Raw genomic sequence first — 6,229 nt, 5'->3', positions numbered from 1 at the left:
CTTCCTTCCGAGGAGTGGCTGGTGGGTTTGAACAGTCAACCAGAAGGCTGGTGGTTCATATTCACCAGCCACTCCTTGGAAGGAAGTTTGGGCAATCTACTTCCATAGTGATACTGTCTCGGAAACCCATGGAGAGGTCATTATCCCAAGGAGAGGTCGTTATGAGTCAGGTCTGACTTGACAGCACATAACAACAAAGATAGTCTGTAATTGGAAGATATTTGGAAATGACCACTGATATATCTATATTTAATGTCTTTGGTTAGGAGAGTCTAACTAGGAGGTGTACTTTCTTCTGTAAATTTCATAAAATAGGTCAGGAGTTGCCACATCCCCTTGCAAATTTCACAAAACAGTTCAGAAGCTGCTGCCTCATTGCCTCAGAAGCTGAAAGTTGCAGAGCACTACTGTCATTTTTCTCTGAGTCACAAAAATCCTAGAGAGGAATATCACAGGATTTGGACAGTGTTTTACTTGGTGACTTGTGCCCGAATCTTGTGCCTTCGTGACGACGAGATCTTTGAAAGTACAATTTTCCACAGTGCTCAGGCTTCAAGGAGTAGAATTATATACATTTAGACAAAACTGTGCACCAGTCCTGTTGTTGTTGTTGTTATTTGCCGTCCAGTCGCCCCCGACTCATAGCGACCCCTCCTTGGGTTTCTGAGGCAGTATCACTATGGAAGTAGGATTGCCCAAATTAAAGAGAAAACAGATTCAGACAAAGATGAAGAAAAAGTAATTCTCGATACACTTAGAGAACTCTATGCAAAGAGAATGACATTCAGATCTGAGAGGGAGTTTATGAGCCAAATTCTGCAGTGCTCAGAGGCAGTGAGGAACCAAGGGGCTCTTGCTGGTACCAGGGCCCAAGTTCCCAAGCTTCCTAGGGGTTGTTCCAGCAGACTTCCTTTAGACCCCATTTCTGACACCAAGAAATGTTGTTGAGTAAAATGGCAGAGTCTGTCTGAAATTAAAAGTAAAGAGCTTTTATTGAGAGACCATACAATTTTCAAATTGGGAATCACAAGGTCCAGGGGATTCTGAACTAAGTGATCCAAAAGAAGGACAGTCCAGAGAGTTTACATAATACAAGAAGATTCAGTAAAACTTCAGTGATTGGTTGACATTTAGGAATTAGGTACAGAATTGGGTCTTGGTATATCTGATCAGTATATATGTTTCTAAAGTTTTCTTTTTTTTAAGTTATAAAGTCATTATTAAATTGGGTCCATCTGACTTCTAAACAATCATGAGACCCTCCTTACATGACAGAAGAGAGGACATGCATAATTCTGAAGTTTGTTTTGAGTTAAGCATCTATTCTGAGAATTGTTTTGGTGTTTTGGATCTTGCTTCTTAGGCAGCACAAAAAAACCTGCAAGCAAACAAAATTACATTGTTTTCTGAAATTGGTTACCAAGTAATTTTCTCAGAGTAGAGTTGAGAGTTACAGGAATGGTAGGCTATATTCCTGATGCAGGGGTTGCTTTTGATTCATATGCCTACAAGGAAGGCTAGTTAATAAAATAAACTAATAATAATAAAATTTATGAACCAACCACTAAAGCCAAAGATGAAGAAATTAAAGATTTTTACCATGTTCTGCAGCCTGAAATTGACCAAACATGCAATCAACATGCATTGACAATTACTGGTGATTGGAATGTGAAAATTGGAAATAATAGAAATAAAAAAGAAACATCGGTAGTTGGAAAATATGGCCTTTGTGGTAGTTCAGTTTGTGTGTCAACTTGGTTGGGCCTGGTTGAGTGGCTGGGCAGCTGGGCACAGTATTCCTCATGATGGGACTGGTAATCAACTCCATGGTGGAATCTACTGTGAGTAGCTGAGTAGCTGCCTTCAGGAATGTGGTCTACTTCTTGTACATAATCAGAAGCCTTGGGGAATGGTCTCCAGCTTGTGGCATGCTTAGACCCTGCATGTACGCATGTCGTTGTTCACCAGCCTACCATGCTCTGCCTACCTTGGGACTTACAATGGACTTAAATTAATGGCTGGCCATGTGATTTGGTAATATTGGGACTGTGTCTTTTTACTTGTCAACCTTGGGCTTCTCAGCCTCAGCAGCCAGCAGCTGTCTGAGTGAAGAAAAGCCTCTAGCTTCAGTGGGCTGGAAGCTGGAGGCAGAAGTGAAGCCCAAGGCTGAAGGGCTTTCACCCAGCCCCTAGAGCTTGGCAATTTGAACTTGGACTTAAAGCCTCCAAATTGAAAGAATAAACTCCTGTTTGCTAAGGCCATCCTATTTGTGGTATATTCCTATCAGAGTGGCACTATGTAACCAGAGCAGCCTTGGTGAAAGAAACGATGCCGGAGACCACAGGATAGAATTTTTCAAGACCAATGGCTTATCCAATGCAAGTATTGTTTTCAAACAACATAAATGGTGACTATACACATGGACCTTACCAGATGGAATACACAGGAATAAACTCAACTACATCTGTGAAAAAAGGTGATGTGGAAGAAGCTCAATATTATCAGTTAGAACAAGGTCAGGAGTTGACTGAGGAACAAACCATCAATTGCTCATATACGAGTTAGGGTGACGTTGAAGAAAATTAAAACAAGTCCTCAAGAGTCAAAATACAAATTTGAGTATATCCCACCTGAATTTAGAGACCATCAGAAAAATATATTTGAGGCACTGAACACCAAACATGAGTTATGAGATGATATCAAGACCATCATACATGAAGAAAGCAAAAGGTCATTAAAAAGATAGGAAAGGAATAAATGACAAAAATGGGTGTCAGAAGTGACCCTGAAACTTGCTCTTGAACAATGAGTAGCTAAAGCAAATAGAAGAAGTGATGAAATAAGAGCTGAAAAGAAGATATTTCAAAGAGCAACATGAGAAGACAAAGTATTATAATGAAATGTGTAAAGGCCTAGAATTAGAAAACAAAAAGGGCATTTCTCAAGCTGAAAGAACTGAGGAAAAACATTCAAGCCTTGAGTTGCTATATTATAGGTTTTTGTGCACAAAATATTGAATGATACAAAAGAAGATAGAAGGAATAAACAGAGTAATTGTATCAAAAATAATTGGTCAATGTTCAAACATTTCTGGAGATAGCATATGATCAAGAACTGATGGTACTGAAGGAAGAAATCCAAGTTATACTGAAGGAATTGGTGAAAAACAAAGCTCCAGGAATTGACAGAACACCCACTGAGCTTTTTCAACAAAATGAGAACTAGAGATGCTCACTCCTTTATGCTTAGAAAATTGGAAGACAACTATCTAGCCAACTGACTGGAAGAGATCTGTGTTTTGGGCTCACTCCAGAGGAAAGAGATCCAAAAGAATGTGGAAATTACCAAACATTGCCATTAATATCACATGAAAATAAACTTTTGCTCAAGATAATTCAGAAATGATTGCAGCACTACACGAGCAGGGAACTGCCAGAAATTCAAGTTTGATTCAGAAGAGGTGTGGAAGGAGGGATATCATTGCTGCTGTCATATGGATCTTGGCTGAAAACAAAGAATACCAGAAAGATATTTACCTGTATTTTATTGCCTATGCAAAGGCATTCAACTCTGTGGATAATAATAACTTATAGATAACATTGTGAAGAATGGGAATTCCAGAACAATTAATTGTGCTCATGAGCACCCTGCATATAGACCAAGAGGCAGTCATTTGAACAGAAAAGGGGATACTACGTGCTTTCAAATCAGAAAAAAAAATGTGTGTTAAAGTTTTATCCATTCACTATACTTATTTAATCTGTACGCTGAAAAAATAATCCAAGAAGCTGGATTATATGAAGAAAATGGCATAAAATTGGAAGAAGACTGATTAACAACCTGTGATATGCAGATAGCACAACCTTGCTTGCTGAAAGTGAAGATGACTTAAAGCACTTAATGATAAAGATCAAAGATTGCAGCCTTCAGTATGGATTACAGCTCAACATAAAGAAAACTAAAATCCTCACACCTGGACCAATATGCAACATCACAATAAATGGAGAAAAGATTGAAGTTGTCAAGGATTTCATTTTACTTTGATCTACAATCAACCCTCACAGAAGCAGCAGTCAAGAAATCAGATGATGCATTGCACTGGTCAATGTGCTGCAAAAGACCTCTCTGAAAGTGCTGAAGAGCAAAGATGTCACTTTGAAAACTAAATTGTGCCTGACCCAAGTTATGGTATTTTCACTCACTTCATATGCATGTGAAAGCTGAACAATGAGTAAGGAAGACTGAAGAGAAATGGTGCATTTAAGTAGTGGTGTTGGCGAAGAATACTGAAAATAATATACACTGTGGGGCAGTTCTATTCTGCTCTGCCCTACAGGGTTACTAGGAGTCAGAATCAAATTTATAGCAGTGGGATTGCTTTGGATATGTTGTGTATTCTTCCTATTCCATTTTAGTCTGGAAACTCCACTGGAACCTGTTTAGTGTAATAGCAACATGCAAGCTTCCATTGACAGACAGCTGTCGGCTGCACATTAGATGCATTAGGCAATGAAAAGCCTATGAGTCATAACAGTCTGATCCTCAGCCGACCATGGTGGATAATGCAGGACCAGGTAGCATTTAGTTCCACCATGTACTTATTGACATGATCACTTGGTGGCAGCTAACAACTACAGCATATTGTGTATTTTCTAAATACTGCAGACTAATAAAAAACTAACAAAATATTATATATAAAGAATGACAGGGGACAACAAAAGGAAAAATAAGGAAGTATTAAATCATGTGTATTAAACCATGAGTGGCAGAAGTAACAGGTAATATTTCAGTTACATAAACCAAACTCGATGCCATCCAGTAGAACCCAACTCATAGTGAACCCTCCTTGGGTTTCCGAGGTGGTATCACTGCAGAAGTAGATTGCCCAGCCTTCCTTCTGAGGAGTGGCTTGTGGGTTTGAACCACCAGCCTTCTGGTTAGCAGGCAAATGTCTCAGGCACTACGCCACCAGAGCTCCCATCCGTTCCATAAGTGTATGTAAATGGATTAAATGACCACATTACAAGAGAAAACGACAGATTAAGTAAGAAAAAAAAAACCTCAAATTTTTTGTGGAAAAGAAGGATGAATGGAAATGGTAAACACAGGGAAGAAGTAGGAATAGTGCTGAGAAATACAAAAAAACACCAAATAAATCACAGCAAGGGAGAACAGAAAGAAAGCAAATTCCAATCATTCACAAAAACTAAATTTATGAAATTTATAAATATTTTCATGATCTTATGTTTTAGGAAAAAATCTATTAAAGTAGTCAAAAGCATGGTTAACATATTTAATAAAGAAGTGTGTGTGTGTGTGTGTGTGTGTGTGTAACTCCAGGGATGGTAATTCATGGGATATTACAACTGATATACCAGAGATTTGAAATTATAACAGAGTTGTCTGTATAATTCAAGAAACTCTTTGTTAGTTAGATGACTTCCTAGAAAAATATAAATCGCCACATGTAGTATTCCGAAGAGCCCCTAAAATTGTTCAGCATTTTTAAGAAAACTGAGCTATATGAAGTAATCTAAAAATAACTCTAAATCCAGACAAATTTTAAGTGCATTACTTTAAACTACTAAGGGAAACAATTCTGGTGTATTTCCAGAGGATAGGATGAATAATGTAAAAAATTATCATTTAATATTATGATGTAAATATAATATAGTAAAGATAACAAGCAAAAATAAAGGTGAATTCTAATTTTCTTTTTGAGTACATAAAAATAATCGTAAATATTAAGAAATTGACTGCAGTAGCTTATAAAGGAAAAATGTACCAAAACTAGGTAGGATTTGCTCCAGGAGTGCATAGTTACCACAGAGTGGTAGGTTTCAGGTAGGAATTAGGTAAGAGGAGGGTGCAGAGGTTTCCAACAGCTAAGGGAGACAAATTTGTCTGCCACTTTGTCATCCTGTGAGAATTGTACATTGCTGTGAGGCTTGAGGCTGTGCCACTGGTGTTTCAGACACCAGCAGAGCTGCACATGGTGCACAGGTTTCAATGCAGCTTACAGACTAAGAGAGACTAGGAAGAAGGAGGAGCCCATCCACTTCTCAAAAATTGGCCAGCTCTTCACCAAGGATGATATTCAAGCGGCCAACAAACATATGAAGAAATGCTCACAGTTACTAGCTATTAGAGAGATGCAAATCAAAACAACAATGAGATACCGTCTTGCCCCAGCACTAGTAGCAAAGTTCAACAAGACAGAAAATACCAA

This window comes from Orycteropus afer, unplaced genomic scaffold (genome assembly GCF_000298275.1).
Source record: "Orycteropus afer afer isolate SDZICR_OR568_19922 unplaced genomic scaffold, OryAfe1.0 scaffold00639, whole genome shotgun sequence".
NCBI lineage: Eukaryota > Metazoa > Chordata > Mammalia > Tubulidentata > Orycteropodidae > Orycteropus > Orycteropus afer.
This window is presented reverse-complemented; position numbering follows the sequence as displayed.